The 19,008-nt window shown below is 42.8% G+C and overlaps 1 protein-coding gene across 1 annotated transcript in view; it reads right to left on the bottom strand.

Moving 5' to 3' along the window:
• mtor (mechanistic target of rapamycin kinase) overlaps positions 1-19,008 on the bottom strand; it is a 269,702-nt gene that overhangs the window by 130,231 nt on the left and 120,463 nt on the right. The gene's annotated exons all lie outside the window — the stretch shown is intronic.

Here is a 19,008-nt window from a genome sequence, read left to right as displayed (position 1 = left end):
GACAGGACTAGATGGGATGTTTACTATGTTAAGGGCACTTTATAAATGCAAATGGTTATTGTTGTTTGGTGTGATTAGAACCAATCAAACATGACTTTCTTGCATTGTCTGTTGCATCAAGCTTGGGGCAGTAAATTAAGATGAGCTGTTGTATTCCGAGATTCCCAGTTACGTGTGCGTTTATTTAGTGCTTTCCTTAAAGAAGATACATATAAAATAAAAGGCAGTTTATAAAAATGTTTTATTTTCCTTATAAGGAACTTTGGGGTGGAAAGCCTGGCTATTGCCTTATGTGGTGGTTTATTTTCTTCAGTCCAGGTTGCAGCTACTTCTTTGAGACAAGGTGGACATATCCTGTCATGAACGTATTTGCTGGCTTTACTTGACAATTCCTGTCATTATACTTCTTGAATTAATGAGACTTGGAACCAGAATAGGGTTAGACTGATGATGTGTTTTATTTAATTCAAAAAATTATAGTGAGATTCACACTCAGAATCATAGTAGCACCAAAATGCCAGTTAATTCACCAAATTAAGAGAGCAATTTTCCCGTGGCACTGGACAGGTGCAACTCACCCAAAGTGTGCCCTCAGACTAAGGGATGCCCAAATTTGGTCAGCCAGGTCATTGACATAGCCCAATTGCACCCCCAGCCTATCCAATCTTTCCTCAGAGCTAAAATTTGCAGTCCTGGCAACATTTTTGAAATGTTGCCCCCATAGAAAATAATCCTCATGGCTTCAGCATGCGTGTATTTTTCAGTAACTTCTAAATTGCCATACTGTTATCTGTCCTTTTGTATACTGCAATAAAACTGATGACATTTATGTAGATCTATAAGCCCATGTCCCACCGCACAGTTAAACTCCTTGTTTTCATATGTGTATAGGTCTATAATCAGAACTGTTTTTGAGCTGTCAGGTTTTCTGGGGCTGTGTTGGCTTTGTCGAACTGCTGGCCAACTTTTGTTGGTCTTTCAGGTTGGCGCGTATGCACATGCACAGAAAGATTAGCATTTACAGCTGAGTGAATTTGTATCCTCTGCAACAATTTGATAAAGCTGGACCCATAGGTGGTATACAAAGAGCACGCAAATTAGGAAATGGTAATTCATGCTTGACATCACAAGATAATCTAGCTCTTAACTGGGGCCAGTATTCATTAGCGGTTTGAGAGAGGATTCAATGAGCTGGTTATCAACAGAATGTATGTAAAGGTTGCAGAGAGAAATAATTTATTTTATACTGTTATTAAAGTTGCTCTCAGTTGATTTTTAAAAAATTTACTCAATATAGATTTATTGCGCTTTAGCGGCAAAATGTGAGCAATACTCAACAGGTAAACTCTTTGTTTGTACTTTTAAATAACAATACACAATTAAATAATATAGTTCTGCATTATTTAAATTCCTTTTCTAATGTTGGATATTACATTATAAACATATATTAAAACATACTTAATAAAAAAAGTGTCCGTTTTTGTGAAACTATAGCCAAAGTAATCCCTCAAAGACATTTGGTTCATATATATGATCTTAAAACTTTGACATTTCTAATTTAGAAATTCTTGCCTTTTCTTTTCCTCTCTCCCCACACCCAATCACATTACAATAACCCTCTTCAGCTTGCAGTCTAGGCAAACGGGTCATACACTCCACTTGGCTTTTGCCAATGCTTATTTGTGCTCAGTTGTCAAAAGCTCAATGCCACAAGCTGAGAATTACTGTCAAGTTTCATTCCCCTTGCAAGATATGAATTGCTCTTCCCATTGCAAGGCATGTTAACCCGGACCTGGCTGGGACTTGTGGCTGGGCAGGTTTACGTGCAAACCAGAGATGGAACTTAAACCTGCAACTCTGCTGTATCAAAGCAAGTGGCTAAAGCTGCCTAGAACACTGAATGATTTCTATTTGTGTATATTTTGTTTGTTTAAAAAAATGTTCTGCATTCTTTGTTTCAAACAAATATATTTATGATTTTTAAACAATATTTAGCAAGAAAATAAAACCTAGTAAAGTCAAAATGGAAATAATCTGTAAACCCGACGGAAGTATAATGCCACGATGGAGACTAAGCACTTATCAAAAGAAAACTTCATTAAGTTGTGATTGTTTGTATTAAACTTGTACCAAACCTCTTCGTCCCATTGCGCAGGTAACCACAAATTAGCTTGAACTTGTATGATCTGTTGAATTCCAGCAATGCTGGCGCACTGCAGTGGGGCATGCTAAGGCATAGCTTACTTTATGCTTGTATAGTAAGCTTTATAAAAACAAAGGGCTGTTAAGAAAAATTGCTGGAAAAAAAATGCGTTTCTTTTGAAAGGGGAAACAACAGATATCCATTACTGAAAGTAATATTCTACTAAATGAGTTTATCAGTTAATTGTACCACATTCCCTCTGACATAATAGAGGCTGGAATGATGAACTATTTCTACACAGCATTTCAAAATCTCTAATTAGAGACTAGGTGCTGGAACATGCTCAACGTTATGGCAGACATTAAAATTACACTAATGCAATGATAAGTGAGAACTGGCGCGTTTGTTCATCCTGCCATTGTCAGAAGTATCCATGTCCCCCACCCTCTATTGTCAAGAAGTCTTCAAACATTCCGCAACAAATCCCTAAACCTGAGGTTGGGCATGGAGAAAAATAGAAACATAGAAACTTACAGCGCAGAAGGAGGCCATTTCAGCCCATTGTGTCCGCGCCGGCCGATAAAGAGCCACACAGCCCTCAGTCAGCAGCCCTGAAAGTTATATATAAACCTACGAACAATGTACAATGGCGGACAGGTAAAGAGCATCCAGCCCAACCAGTCCACCCTGCACAACTGCGATACCCCATGTATCGCAACATTTTACACTCCAACCCACCCAGAGCCATGCGATCTCCTGGGAGAGGCAAAAAAAGATAAAAACCCAGGCCAATTGGGGGAAAAAAAAATCTGGGAAAATCCCATCCAGGCGATCAAAACTAGTCCAGGAGACCACACTGGCCGTATTAGATCCCCTGAAGTACTTACCATCGTATTTGCGTCAGCGAACAAGAGATTAACCAGTTTAATCCTACTTACCAGCTCTAGGTCTGTAACCCTGCAGGTTAGAGTACTTCAAGTGTCCATCCAAGTACCTTTTAAATATGGTGAGGGTTTCTGCCTCTACCACCTTTCCAGGCAGTGAGTTCCAGACCCCCACCACCCTCTGCGTGAAGAAGCCCCCCTCAAATCCCCTCTAAACCTTCCACCTAACACCTTAAACCTATGCCCCCTCGTAATTGATCACTCCACCAAGGGAAATAGGCCCTTGCTATCCACTTTATCCAGGCCCCTCAAAATTTTATACACCTCAATGAGGTCTCCTCTCAGCCTCCTCTGTTCCAAGGAGGGCAAACCCAGCCTATCCAATCTGTCCTCATAGCTAAGATTCTCCGTTCCAGGCAGCATCCTCGTAAATTTCCTCTGCACCCTCTCCAGTGCAATCACATCTTTCCTATAATATGGCAACCAGCAGTATTCCAAGCTGTGGTCTAACCAGTGTATTATACAATTTAAGCATAACCTCCCTACTCTTGTATTCAATGCCTCAGCCAATAAAGGCAAGCATTCCATATGCCTTCTTAACCACCTTTTCCAACTAGCCTGCTACTTTCAGGGATCTGTGGATAAGCACTCCAAGGTCCCTTTGTTCATCTACACTTCTAAGTGACCGACCATTTAATGTGTATAATCTTTCCTTATTAGCCCTCCCCAAGTGCATTACCTCACACTTCTCTGAATTAAATTCCATTTGCCACTGTTCTGCTCATCTGACCAGTAGATTGATAACAAGCGGTTTGAAGACAGGCCGAGTTAAGCAGTAAAGTGAAGTTGGCTATTGTTACTCCACTGTTTACACAAAATCTGAAAACAACATCTTAAAGGCAGTTTATCTGGCAATATAACAATGTTGACAACTACTAAAGAAAAAATCTCTCCAGCGGAAAAAAATAGGCGTTGCACCCAGATTCTCGGCAAAAAAAATGGAATCTTGGACCAATTGGGCGGTTCTTAAAAAAATGGGCGATAATTACTTAAATTACTAAAAATTGACACCGAAGCTGCAGGTTGGGCCTAAGAGGAGAAAAACATAAACATTTTTTTTTCCAAAAAAACATATAATAAAAAAAAAATCATAAAAACATTCTCAGGACCCTTTTCACTTAAATCACTACAAGAGAATTTAAAAATAATTAGTAAAAAAACAATTACTTACCTTTTTCTTGCAGGGCTACTTACCTACCACCCAGTTCCGGTGACTTTCGTGGGCATTTTTTTTTGATACTCACCTACGGGTCATCGCTGAGCCAAAAATCGCGCCATGGCGATCTGAGGACGGTGCACGCCAGCGGTCTGCTCCCCAGCGCCATGATCACTCGCCAAATCTCAGCCACGATCGCCCATCATTCCTCCGCCTAAATCACTCGCCACACCTCTGCCACGATTTCTTGCCGCTCATCCGCACCGACTTTCCCGCTCCTTCGCTGTACCTGGGCCCCGCCGATGTTCCTGCCCATGCTCCAAACAGCGACCTGGGTTTAGATGATGTCACCCAGTCGCCCAACTCGAAATCGTCGCAAACTTGGAACGGCTCACGCTGGACGTTGTAGTGATACAATCTTTTATAGGAGGTTTAGAGGGGATATGAGAGGAATTTTTTTCACTGCCTGAAAGAATGGTAGAGACTCAAACCCTCACCACATTTAAAAAGTACTTGGATATGCATCTGAAGTGCTGTAACCTACAAGGCTATGGCCCAAGAGCTGAAAAGTGGGATTAGGCAAGATAGATCTTTGTCGGCCAGCATGGACACAATGGGCCGAAATGAATGAATGAATGACTGACTGACTTAGATTTATACAGCGCCGTTCACGACCACGGACATCCCAAAGCGCTTCAGCGATCGTGGCGGAGATTCGCCGAATGTTTGGTGTGGAGAGAGATCGTGACAGAGATGCGGCTAATGTTTGTGGTGGAGGAGCGGCGAGAGATCGTGGCAGTGGTACGGCAAATGAGTGTAAGGGGGCCAGAAGAGCCAAAGGCCCGGGGCAGCACGGGCCAGCCCACACTGCGATATGTGTGCGCACTAGGTCCGTGCGCAGAGAGCAGGTCTCCAGTCCTCCTGGTTAACGCTTGCCACTGGATAACGGCCTAGCTCTGTCAAGCCCGTGTGGTGGCTGATGTGCAACAGCCCCCACACGTTAAAAAAATCCACACACAGGCATCTTCCACCCCTTCAATTGGAGTTCAGGACTGGAACATCGGTCCTTCATTGAAACATCTGTGAACTCATCCCTTTTGGTGTGGAAGCAGGTCATCCTCGTTCGTGGGACTGCCTATGACGATGATGCTCCCCAGCGGTACTTCGAAACCGCCGGTGGAACTCAGCTGGGGAAGTTTTCGCCGACCCGATTCTCGCCCAAAACCATCGAGAAACCGGGTGGTGAAGCACTGGAAATTTTAGCCCTATATCTTTAACAGTTTTCCCCTTCCCAAAAGGAATATCCCACTTAATGAAATGTTCTTTGGGGGCTGAGGTAGTTGCAGGCATGTGGTTCATCCTTCGATATGCAGATTTTTAAAAAAAAGAAATAAATCTTTTTGGTACACACTATGCACAGTATATAACAAACACATAAGCAGAATTTTCTGTCATGTCACAAAATTAAATGGATATTATTAATTTACCGAAGAATAGAGCAGTGAAACAGTAATAATTTTTAAGATCTGACAGCAGACTACTGCATAGGTGATTTATACAGACAACTGTATTACTTCGGTCAAGGAAAATATAATCAGTGACAAAATATCCTTGGTTTCTTTTTTTTTTCCTAATTACACAAAAATTATGAATGGCTGTAAACACAAAGATGTAGTTTGATTGTAAATGTACATCTCTTAGATTCTGTGGGGAAAATGTCTACACAGAAACTTCAGCTTGGTTTGCTACACGTTTTGATAAAGCAATTCATGCTTTGCAATTTACTTCTTGCATAAGGGTATTTACTTGCAACTTACTGAAAACTGATTGCATTTTTCCATCAGACGAAACGATCAATATTGGTCAATTTGTAAAGATTCAGTTTCTTAAATACTCATCATTTTGTGACGATGTACTCTTTCTTTTGTGCTTCCAAGAAAGAAAAGTTCTTGGTGAAAACCAGATGCCAATTTGTATACAGCACTTCTTGTTTAAGTGAATAGGAATTCATCTGGAGCTGTATACAGCTTATTGTGTAATGTGCAAAATATATACAGTGTGCAATGGTAAAATCATTTCCCCTTACTAATGCAGTGATGTTAAACTTGATTTGATTGTACATGTCTAGCTTTGACTTAGAACAAGGTTCTCCTCATAGATACATCATGCTTCACAGAATAGCATTGTCCCTGCTAGCTAAGAACCTAGGATACATAAACACCGTGTTTTAGTATGACTTCTGCAGTTTTCAATAAAACGTGAAACATTTCATGGACAAATTAATTCGAGAAAGGACACTGGATTTCTGTATACGAGTGTTGGATAGCCCAGTGGTAAAGAACAGTATTCACCAAGGAGACAGGAAGGTCAATTAGAAAAACCAACCCATTTGAAACCAGTATTTTCAACACATAGCATTTACAATTTGTTGCATTATCACAATGATTGTGGCTCAGGTGTGATGTCCTCTGTGGTTCAAATGCCAACTGACACACAATGCCAAGGCTTATATCTGGAATAATGACCATGTAGATGAGGTACAGGCAGGTGACCAGGTTAAAACAGGACCCGTGAAAAGAAACAACAGCTTTGTGCGAAGAAAATTGTCCTGAAAATATTTTTAAAGTAGTTTAAAACTGATTTTTTGAGTAAATGGTCGTATTAAAGAAAGCTTAGATGTTATTTTTAATACAAAATCTCACTTTTAATAATATCCCTAGCTCACATCATGCAATAGAAATTATAAAGCAGTGGCTGATGCACATCATGCACTAAGCAATTGCATTCCTGCTTTCATTAACTTTACAATATAATGGAATGAGTGGCACTGGCATTTTATGTAAATCCTGAACATTTTCAAGCGTGCGGGCACATTGCATTAATCCAAACACAACATTTGAACCTTAAGAAGCAACATTACAAGCATCATCAACAGGAACAGCTCAATTTCAGGAACAATTGCCATCGACTGATCTCAGCGAAATGGACTGGAATAATGCCTTGGTTTGTGTGTGCCTACCCAATATAATTTAATTAACATACGTCACCAAAAATCCTTAACCCCTTTTCCTTCCATTCTCTCTTAGAAGTGGTGATTCATGCTGGAGGACAGTCAGTTTCCACAGACACCAGCAGACTTTGCTCAAAAGGTTTTCATGTGCTATTTGAATGCGAGGGGGTATTGCATCCAATCTCAATTCTATACTCACCCAAAGTCCACACAACTAACTCAATAAAGACTCACTATCAAACCTGGAAGCTTCCCGATTTAAAAGGTGGTGCACTCAGATGAGTTACCAAGGACATCCGACTCAAATTGATGTAAACCTCCAAAAATGCAGGGTTAATATATCTTGCTCATCTTACTGCAAGATTTTGTTACAAGACTGTATCTTGTATTGTTATGTAAACTTAATTTTTTCATCCAATGATCTTGGCCTACATAAACAAATAAATATTATGCTGCGTTGACCATTCCAGCACGTGTTTTAAGACACAGTTAATTCACTTTGAATGAACTGCAAATCATGGTACTGAGCCACTGCACTCTCTTCCATTCCCATTTTGATATCAGTAAAAGTTACAAAAGCAAAAAAAAGCTTCTGGATACTGAATACTGGTGAGGGCAATAGTTCTTCTGGGGAGTACAGCCAAAGCCAAGTCCATGGCACCACAGGTGGCTCAGCTGTACAGGAAAGGGCAGGCAGGGGGTAGGAGGAAGATCAGGAAAGCACTTACGCAGTAAGTGGTTAGGATCTGGAATGCACTGTCTGAAAGGGTGGAGGAGGCAGATTCAATCGTGGCTTTCAAAAGGGAATTGGATAAGTACTGAAGGAAAATCATTTTTCAGGGCTGCGGGGAAAGGGACTAGCTGAAGTGCTCTTGCAGAGAGCCGGTACAGGCTCGATGGTTTGTTGTAACCATTCTATGATTCTATATAAAATTATGAATTCTGCTGCAAGAAGATATTGTTTCCTGACCAAAGACTATATATGGACAGCAAAAAGTTGAAGTAGAAAAATGAAACGTGATGATCATCATTCAGGGAGGGAAGAGTGTGGAAACCGTTTATTTTCACTACAATTATGCTGTAAGAGAAATTTGGCATTAGGGGTACCAGTGGGACAAGGGTTAAAGTGCTGGTTCCTGCGCCGACCCATAAGGAGGTAAAAGGCCTCTCTTTGGCCTTGTACCAAGGCTCCAGAAGTTATTAATTCAATAATATTCCGACAGGATACGATGTGAGAACCTAAACAGACATTGATAAGACCTTGCGAAGAGGCTCGAGGCGGACTCACGGTCACCAAGGAGAATCAACAAATTCTGACCTAATTAAGTCATTCTAGTCACGGCCTAAGGTGGTCACAAGGGTCTTGGCCTGTCAATCCAAAGTAGCACTAATAAGGTAGTCCAAATGGAGAAGTAGCACCGATAAGGCAGTCCAATTAGAGATCGAGGGAGGTCTTACCAGGGACCGGAGTGGTTTTTGAAATGTATAAATATTGTATGATTGTGCTGTTCGGGGAGCATCTCCACTCACAGGCGGCTGTGATAAGAGGTGTTCCCGGACGTTCGTAATAAAAGATCGTTATACCTTGCCATCCGTCTCTGTCTGCTAACTCCGGGGGCTGTTACGCGGGTTGGGGCAAGCATCGACCCTCTATATCAGGGGGCCCGCTCGTGGGAGGAGAAGCCTTCCCATTTTCCCTTACATTTGGCGCTGCGAGCAGGGTACGGACTTCCCGAATGGAACAATGACCCAGCTGTTGGGGTGAGTATGTTTTAATTTACCACCTTCAAGTTAGAGCTGTGGCATTGTAAACCACAAGGGAAGGACATCTGTACAAAGAACCATTTAGCAGGTCCAGGAGGGACGGAGACGGGGGACAGAGACGATCTAGGGGTAGAAGGGGGTCAAAAGGTGCATCCTAAAACGCGCGCATGGAGGTAGCACGGCAGTGCGAGGGTACGGCGCAAGGGAAGATATAGAGGAAGGTCTATTGACCTGAAGCAGTACGAGCACACGGTGCAGGGACGAGACATATTGACCCAAAGCGTGGCAGTATGACACCAAGGGAAGACATATAGATATTGAGGACATGGAGACGACGTCCCTGCAGTGACGGGATATACTGACCCAAAGCGTGGCAGTACGAGTGTACGGCACCAAGGGAAGACATATAGATATAAATAACGTCCTGCATACCTAACACGAATTAAAGGGAGTGCCCAAGATAGCCCCGAAGAAGATGGGTAACACGGCTATTAAAAAGGCGAATAAAACCAATTGTAACTTGCGTAACTACGTAATGCCATAAAAAAGCTGATAGTGACTATCTTAAGTGACATATGGATCCAAAAATAGAGCCGGCCAAACAATTAATAGGCTTGGTTGAATGAAGAGAGACTTTTGTGAATGTCTGTCGTTGAGTGAGAGTCCTTGTGTGATTTTTTGACTGCGGAATGAATTTTTCATGTTTCGGAAAGCCTGTTTGGAAAAATAGTGCAGCTCCACCCACTTTTCCCAAACAGAGTGAAAGTTTTTTTTTAAACCCTTTGTAGTGTTGTCCTGTATGTAGGAAGTTTTAAGACATTTTAAGTTAGAAACGCAAGTGTGGATTTATTCGGACGATAAGTTACGGAGCTAGGAAATGCACAAAGGATAGGTTTGTTGAGCAAAAGATAAAAAATACCTGGTTCCGGTGGTTAAAAAAAAAGAATTTATTTGACACGCTCACTTACTTGTCGAAAGAAAACATGCAATCATTGATTACATTGGGTTGAAAGACATAAATTTAGTCTAGGAATGAGATAAAGAATAACTTTTAAAAAAGGCCTGTGAGGATCTCTCGCGGCTGCGGGTTGGGGAAGCACGCTCCCATTTTCCTTTGTGTAAAACATTGACGCAAAAGCTTCTAGCTCAGTAAAAAAAAAGTTTTAAATAAAGATTGAAATTACAAAATTTGAATTGGGATTTTGAGATATTAAGAGAAGACACAGCAAAATACTGAGATGGATTCAAACTAAAAAAAAATATTAAATTAAAAAAAAAGAAATAAAACTAAAAGGTTTGGAAACAATCTAGAAATACCTTCAGGGATCAGGTCAAACTCCTGGGCGAGTGGTGAGCTATCTGCGAAGGTGTAAAAGGGACTTTTGAAAAATGTTAAAACAGCAAGCTTTAGCAGTTTAGAAAAATACATTGTAACGACCTTGAAACTGGAACATTTTGAGATAACGAAAAGCAGCCCTCAAAGCCTACGTGCTAGACTCCGTTCTAGTTATGGAGAAAAGAAAAAGATAAAGACGCCACTTTGAAAGTAAACAAATTGAACGAATTTGAAAGAAAAAGTGTCTTCGATTGTCTGATGATTTTAAATTAACAAATTTATGGAGACACGAGCCCTCCGTGTAAAATACAAAACCTAATTTGAAGAAAGGTGATCCGAAAAGAAAAGACGTAACGCACTAATTAGGTGCTGGAAAAAAAAAAGGGGTGTTTGCGATGGAAAAAGACATCACTTACTAAATACTAGTTGATATCGGCTGTGAAAAAGATATTGGTTTAATTGGGAAAAAAATAATTTGAAGAGGTAAAAGACACTCTCCATTGATAATGATTTTAAATTACGAGAAGGTTTCACTGCAGTTTGAAAGATTTCCAAAATGAACGTTGTTTATCAAGAAAAGTTCCGAACAGTCTAAACAAGCAGGAGGGTTTTGAAAATAACAAGGAGAAAAGATCTAAGCTATGCGAACTCAGCATAGAAAGAAAAAACTGGGAATTATAGAATCTTACTGAATTTTTAAATTCTTATAGAAAATATGCATCCCAGCAGCCAAGAACTGGAGCAAGGACAGAACTTATTTTAACGCATGGCTATGTATAGTGTATGAAGTAAGGTTGTAATGCAGCAGGCTGCCGATGCCATGGGCGGCAGTAGATTCCGAGGACAGGAGCAAGTTCATAGGACCAAAAGGGGAAGGGCGCAGAAATCTAACTGGATGGAATTTCAGTTCTAGAAGCTCATGCCTGGACGGACGAAGCTGCAAAACAAGCAGCCAAATCCACCCCGCAAGAGAAACAGAAGGGTGGGAACAGAACGGAGCAAAAGGGGGGTGGGACCCCAGGATGTTTAGGAAAACTGGCCAATGGGATAAAATGAAGACCAAGGGAGGTCTCTGGAATACAAGGTGTATGTCCCGAAGCGTGACACGCTAACAACACGGAGAAGCCGGTATTGATCATGCGTAGCGCAAACAAGAAGGAATACAACCTAAAAAGGGGGGCGGATGGAGTGTGGAGGAAAGATGACAATAAAGGTCCGGCTGGGACACCAAACACGCCCAAAAGGACCCTGGGAGCTCTACCACTGCCCCAACAACCACCCTGGGGACAACAACTCTTCCCAGCACAACCACGCAAGTCCCCCCAGAAGCCTGTCCATAAAGACTGGAGCCAAAGGGGAGCTAGTAATAAAAGAATCTAAAGAAAGGATATAATTGGAGTGAGTCAGCGACTACTTAACCTAAATCTAATGGATATCATTCTTCCTAGCTTCTGTGGGAATGAAACATCGGGCCCAAGTTTCGGGCCGCGGCTAGAACGGCGCAGCCCTGACCTGGATGCCCATTTTTCGCGCCACAAAGTGCGCCTGAATAAAACTTCCAGATTCTCCGGCTCCCTGCTGGTCCTCTAGCACTCGGCGCGGCGCAGCACAAGCTGCAGGGGCCGGAGCTAGGTCCCTGCGCTGAAAACAGTGCCGGGACCTCTGCACATGCGCGCTACAGTGGGCGCGCAAGTGCAGTAGCTCCAGGCGCCCAAAACTGTGTGGGAGGGGCCCGAAGCACGCAGCCCCTAGCCCTGGCCGAATGGCCTCACTGGGACTGCGTGCATAAGGCTCCCCCCACGCCCAGCTCCTGCTTCCTCCGGACCGGACCCGACTTGACTCCCGCTCCCACCGCCCCCCACCCCCGACCCAACCTCCGCTCCCGACCGATCTCCCCCCCCAATCTACCCCCCGCCCGATCTCCACCCCCCCCTTCGCCCCGACCCGCGCTTCCCCCGATCCGTGCTCCCGACCCCCCCGGACCCCAGTCCCGACGCCACCTACCTGTCAATCCGGTAAGTCTAAGCTCGAAGTCTTGGGCTCGGTCAGTTCAGCCTCCCTCTCCTTTCTTTCTTTCTTTCTCTCTCTCTCTCTCTCTCTCCCCCCCACTTCTTTCTCTTCCTCCCTCCCCTCCCTCCCTTCTCTTTCTCCCTCCCCTCCCTCCCCTTCCTCCCTTCTCTCACCCCCCTCCCCTCACTGCCTTCTCACCCCCCCTCCCCTTCCTCCCTCCCTTCTCAATCCCCCTCCCCTCACCCCCCTCCCCTCCCTCACTTGTCACCCCCCTCCCCGCCCACCCCCTCTTCCCCACTCCACCACCCCTCCTCCCCTCCACCCCCTCTCCCCATCCTCCCCCTCCCCTCCACCCCTCGCTGTCAGAAACACAGACACTGACTGTCAGAGAGTGAGAGACACACACAGACAGACAGATAGAGACACTGGGCTGGGGGGGCATCCCAGCACGCTGTTGGAGGGCTCCCGGTGCTGCAGTCGGTAAGTAGAAAATGTTTTATTTATTGATTTAAAAAAAAAAAATTATTTCTTATTATTTTTTTTGATTTATTGATGTTTTTATCATTTATCATTTATTATTGATGATGGCTCTTTATTTGTAAAACTGAAGTGTTTAATGTTTGTAAACTTCCCTTTAAACCCCCCTCCCCCCATTCCCTACGCCTGATTTGTAACCTACGCCTGATTTTCTAAAGTGTAGACAAGGTTTTTTTCGAGCATACAAAAATCTTCACTTACTCCATTCTAAGTTAGTTTGGAGTAAGTTTTCACTGCCGAAACTTTGAAAACAGGCGTAAGTGGCCGGACACGTCCCCTTTTGAAAAAAAAATTCTGTTCCAAAGTGAAACTGTTCTGACTGACTAGAACTGGAGCAAACTAAATGCCGAGAATTTGAATTTCTAAGATACTCCGTTCTACACCAGTTACTCCAAAGAATCAGGAGCAACTGAGGCCAAAACTTGGGCCCTATAACTCTATACCAGAACCTGGCACAATGGATCCTCGAAGGCCCAGAATCCACTACCCTGAGATTTAATGTCAGAAAGGGGACAGGACAAGGTCGAACAAAAAGGGGAATACTGGAAACACTAGGCACGGGTTATGGGGCAGGGGTTACGACGATGAATTCCATAGACCGGTATGCAATATATGACCGGGCTAACAACTTAATGGCGTAGTCTTGAGGGGTTTACTGGGGAGGGACTTGGATAACCAAGCCCTACAAGCGCGGTTGGGAGATGGCGCGGAAGGGGAACTATTACAAGTGGCCCATACATTACAGAAGCATGCCAAGACAATAAATTTGATCCACACAATGGGGAATGACATAAGTAAACGATTACAAGCTGAGATAGTTTGCTCCGGGTATGGGGCATGGATTAAGTGAGGTACAACATAACTTGGAGCAACTCCAGAATGGGGACATACCAGATTGGATCCCGAACAGCATACTTAACAATTGGACTCTAGATAAAAAAAATTAATGACAAATGTGAGGTACGAAGGAATAGTCACGCATGGGTGCCAAATTTCAGTTGTATTACTGGGCGGGTGAATATGATCGGATTTATGTTGTCCATACCACAGTATGATGTAACAAAGGGAGACCCCTTATACCAGATCGATAATATCGGTGAAGTAAGAAACCAAACTTGGTTGCGTTACCATCAGCCTGCCAGACGGGTGATTAAAATTAGTACGAAAGGCATTGACATAACTGATTGCTATAAAAATAATCAAGTGATTTTATGTCGAGGTACGCCACGAATGACAAATGATGATTGCAGATTCCACCAAACAAACGGATGCATGCTGAGTATCACTCCTCTCGAACACGATTCCGAAACAATCGCTGCTCCACAAGGGAATGGAGATTTGGTGCGTGAGCACAGGAGCAGCCAACCCGACGATTAAGACCAGGGGAGGAGTCACCCCCTGTGTCATCACCAACCCTAACTTCTGTTTCAGGCCCATGGGAAAAATAGACATAAATGGATACCAAATACATTCCAAGACAACGGAAATCATCCACGGAACGGTCACGGATACCCTCCGAGAGGGGTACAAGGAGGCGGTATGGGAACCGCAAGGCACCGGAATTAAATGAGGAACAATTATGTTTGGTGCAAGGAATCCAGAATCAAAGACGACAGTATATCCAGCTGATGGAAGAAGTAGACAACCTACAGAGAGACACTAACTCAATGCTGGCTGATCAGCTCTGGTACTCAAAGCTGTGGAACATTGGACTTAATATTCAGATCCACCCATGGATAAGAATTATATCACATTTACTTGTAGTAATACAGGGCCTGGTTCTGATGGTCATGATGGGATTAACATGTGCACGAATTAAACAGGCCAAACGATACGTCAGGGCACGCACTATGATTAAGGCCATAAGGGATGAAAATTTAAGCAGTCTTATAGGAAAGACGTACCTTTTTTAACTCTGCAGGAAAGGTCTCAGGAGGTCCCGAAGCTTGGGAGATGGCCACCCAGGTGAACAGACCTATTTCGAACTTGCCGACAGGGAGATAGTTATCGGGAAATATGGCCAGCTTGGCGTATAGCCAAGGACCAAAAGGGGGGACTTGTAAGAGAAATTTGGCATTAGGGGTACCAGCGGGACAAGGGTTAAAGTGCTGGTTCCTGCACCGACCCATAAGGAGGTAAAAGGCCTCTCTTCGGCCTTGTACCAAGGCTCCAGAAGTTATCAATTCAATAATATTCCGACAGGATACGATGTGAGAACCTAAACAGACATTGATAAGACCTTGCGAAGAGGCTCGAGGTGGACTCACGTGCACCAAGGAGAATCAACAAATTCTGGCCAAATGAAGTCATTCTAGTCACGGCCTAAGGTGGTCACGAGGGTCTTGGCCTGTCAATCCAAAGTAGCACTAATAAGGTAGTCCAATTAGAGAAGTAGCACTGATAAGGCAGTCCAATTAGAGATCTAGGGAGGTCTTACTAGGGAACGGAGGGGTTTTTGAAATGTATAAAAGTTGTATGATAATGCTGTTCGGGGAGCATCTCCACTCACAGGTGGCTGTGATGAGAGGTGTTCCCGGACGTTCGTAATAAAAGATCGTTATACCTTGCCATCGTCTCTGCCTGCTAACTCCGGGGGCTGTTACGCGGGTTGGGGCAAGCATCGACCTTCTATATCAGGGGGCCCGCTCGTGGGAGGAGAAGCCTTCCCATTTTCCCTTACATATGCCATGTATAAGCAAGACAAAGTATACAGTTGCAATCCAGTTTGATAAACACATTTGCAAAATGAGTGACTTATTTTTTCAACAGCAACCACCTCCTTTTAGCATTTATAGAAAAGAGGAACATGATGCGCTGGCTACCTTGTACTACAGCATTCTGCAACCCAAGGTGAAATTGCAATGTGGACAACATGTACTACTTCATTCTGGCACCATCACATAAAAGACTCGTTGCAAATAAATAAAGCCGCATGGTACTAAATGTAAAGAGACAGCATTGATGAAGAAAAAGACTTACATTTATATAACGCCCCACATGACTGCAGGACGTCCCAATGTGCTTCACTGCCAATGAAGTGAAGTGTAGTCACTGTTTTAATGGAGGAAACGCGGCATCCCATTTGTGGACAGCAAGGTTCCACAAAGAGCAGTATGATAGTGACAAGATAATCCGTTTTTAGTGATGTTGCTTGAGGGATAAGCGTCTCATCCAGAAGAATGCACCTCAGACAGTGCAGCATTCAGTATGGATTTTGTGCATAAACCTCTAGAGAAGGACAGAAACCACGAGAAAACAAATGTTTCTTGGATTGGCAGGATGTAGTTAGCTGTGTGTCCCAACGATCTGTGTCAGGGACGCTCTTGTTCTCTATATGCACAAATAACTTAACCATAGGCATAGGGGAGTAATATCAAATTTGCTAAAGACACCACATTAGAGTCACGGCAAATTGAGGAAGAATGCAGGAGATTACAAGCAGACAGAGACAGGTTAGTTGAGTGTGAAGATATGAACTAAATGTCAGTCAACGTAGATAAATGTGAAGTATATTTCGAGAAAAGAATAGAGAATGGAATTATATCCAAATAGTAAAGTCCTCAATGGTGAGGAGGAACAGAGATCTAGGGATTCAGGTAGTTAGAAGTTTAAAAGCAATATTGGATGTGGAAAAAGTTATAAAAAGGCCAAATTTTGCCTTTAAAGTTTTCTATATGAGTCGCTGAATGTAAAAGCAAGACTAGGCCACAGATATTCACATCCCATTACTAAAAGGATACTGGAACCATCAAAAAGATGGAACAGATTTACTAGGACAGAGACAGGCTAAATGAGTGAGCAAAAATTTGACAGATGGAGTATAATGTTGGAAAGTGTGAGGTCATGCACTTTGGCAGAAAAAAAATCAAAGCAGGTTATCATTTAAATGGAGAAAGATTGCAAAGTGTTGCAGTACAGCAGGACTTGGGGGTACTTGTGCATGAAACATAAAAGTATACAGGTACAGCAAGTGATCAGGAAGGCCAATAGAATATTGGCCTTTATTGCAAAGGGATAAAAGCAGGGAAGTCTTGCTACAGCTATACAGGGTATTGGTGAGACCACACCTGGAATACTGCGTGCAGTTTTCATTTCCATATTTACGAAAGGATATACTTGCTTTGGAGGCAGTTCAGAGAAGGTTCACTAGGTTGATTTCGGAGATGAGGGGGTTGACTTATGACGAAAGGTTGAGTAGGTTGGACCTCTACTCATTGGAATTCAGAAGAATGAGAGGTGATCTTATCGAAACGTATAAGATTATGAGGGGGCTTGACAAGGTGGATGCAGAGAGGATGTTTCCACTGATGGGGGAGACTAGAACTAGAGGGCACGATCTTAGAATAAGGGGTCGCCCATTTAAAACTGAGATGAGGAGAAATTTCTTCTCTCAGAGGGTTGTTAATCTGTGGAATTTGCTGCCTCAGAGAGCTGTGGAAGCCGGGACATTGAATAAATTTAAGATAGAAATAGACATTCTTAAACGATAAGGGGATAAGGGGTTATGGGGAGCGAGCAAGGAAGTGGAGCTGAGTCCATGATCAGATCAGCCATGATCTTATTGAATGGCGGAGCAGGCTTGAGGGGCTGTACGGTCTACACCTGCCCCTACTTCTTACGTTCTTATACCCTGATTGAGAGGATATAATTATAATGCGTACTTGTAAAATTAAGATTGCATTCACTATAATAGAGAAATTTAAAGAAGGATCTTAGTTTGATGGAATAAATAGTGAAAGATTATTTCCACTGTTTGGTAAATCTGTAACAAGGCAGCATAATCTTAGGATCAGTACTAAAAGCATAAGGGGGAGAGGTTGGAATAATTATTTTCATAGAAAGGGTTGTTCTCGAGTATGGAATGCATTACGCAAGATGCTACTGAAGCTAATTTAAGAGAAAATTAGGTGAATACTTTTGAAGGGTGCAGGGAAATTGGATGTGAATAACTCCTGTGTTGAGCTAAACTGGTACAAGCACTTTGGGCTGAATAGCCTCTTTCTGGCCTGAAATTTCAATGAATCAATGGTCTTAAAAAGTGACAGAAATAACTTACGAGAACTGTATGGCTCTGTATTGTCACACATGTCATGCTGAACCTGAATACTTAACCATGTCCAGACAAGCAAGAGAACAAGAGTCAACTTCATACTTTCACGTATTCTCCTTTTAAGAAGACTTCATGATTTCTCCAGAAGTGCTAAACCCAGTAAGTCTGCAGGGTCACTATTCCTTTGTTGGGTTAAAAAAATGCTACATCGTCAACATGACAATCAAGCCCATGCACCTTTTATTTTTAAAGTAAACTACATTAGATAATCTCGCCTTAATCTCAAAAAGAATTTTAAATGAAGATGACGTTGCCAATTGCTTTATACAATCTGACATCCATACTGAAACACAGGTACATGAAAAAGGCTCGTGTAGAATTCACATCTACGCTTTCTTTGTCTGTTCCTCGTTTTTTTCTACCTTACATTGTCGGTACCAAGCTGCTCGGGTCAGGCCAAATGAAAATTAACAATCGCTTTTGTCATCCCCAACATTGCAGCATCTGAGAAAAGCACTGGGTGAGCACGCTCGTTCCTCATATTAGCCATCTTTGTCGTGTTGCTAAGCAAGCCTGCCAGTTTAGTGCGAATTTATGCCAAATCATTAGACTTTGTGCTGCTGATCCACGCAAAGTAGGAACTGGACTGACTCTGCATGATCTTATTTGACTGAGAAATGCTAAGAAGAGCAGAGAGAGGCTATTCTCATTCCATGATTCAATGGATGGAAAACTGTTCAGGCTGCAAACCGAGTGCATGTCTTCCACACCTGATATCCTGATATGCGCTTGCATCAATTAAAGTTCTGTGACGGGAGTGCAATTCATAAAGTTTCCCCTCGTATCCCCAAATGGCGTCATAGAAACATAGAAAATAGGTGCAGGAGTAGGCCATTCGGCCCTTCTAGCCTGCACCGCCATTCAATGAGTCCATGGCTGAACATGCAACTTCAGTACCCCATTCCTACTTTCTCGCCATACCCATTGATCCCCCTAGTAGTAAGAACTTCATCTAACTCCTTCTTGAATATATTTAGTGAATTGGCCTCAACAACTTT

This window comes from Pristiophorus japonicus, unplaced genomic scaffold (genome assembly GCF_044704955.1).
Source record: "Pristiophorus japonicus isolate sPriJap1 unplaced genomic scaffold, sPriJap1.hap1 HAP1_SCAFFOLD_650, whole genome shotgun sequence".
Lineage (NCBI taxonomy): Eukaryota > Metazoa > Chordata > Chondrichthyes > Pristiophoridae > Pristiophorus > Pristiophorus japonicus.
Note: the sequence above shows the minus strand (reverse complement) of the source record. Positions and strands in the feature narration are given on the sequence as shown.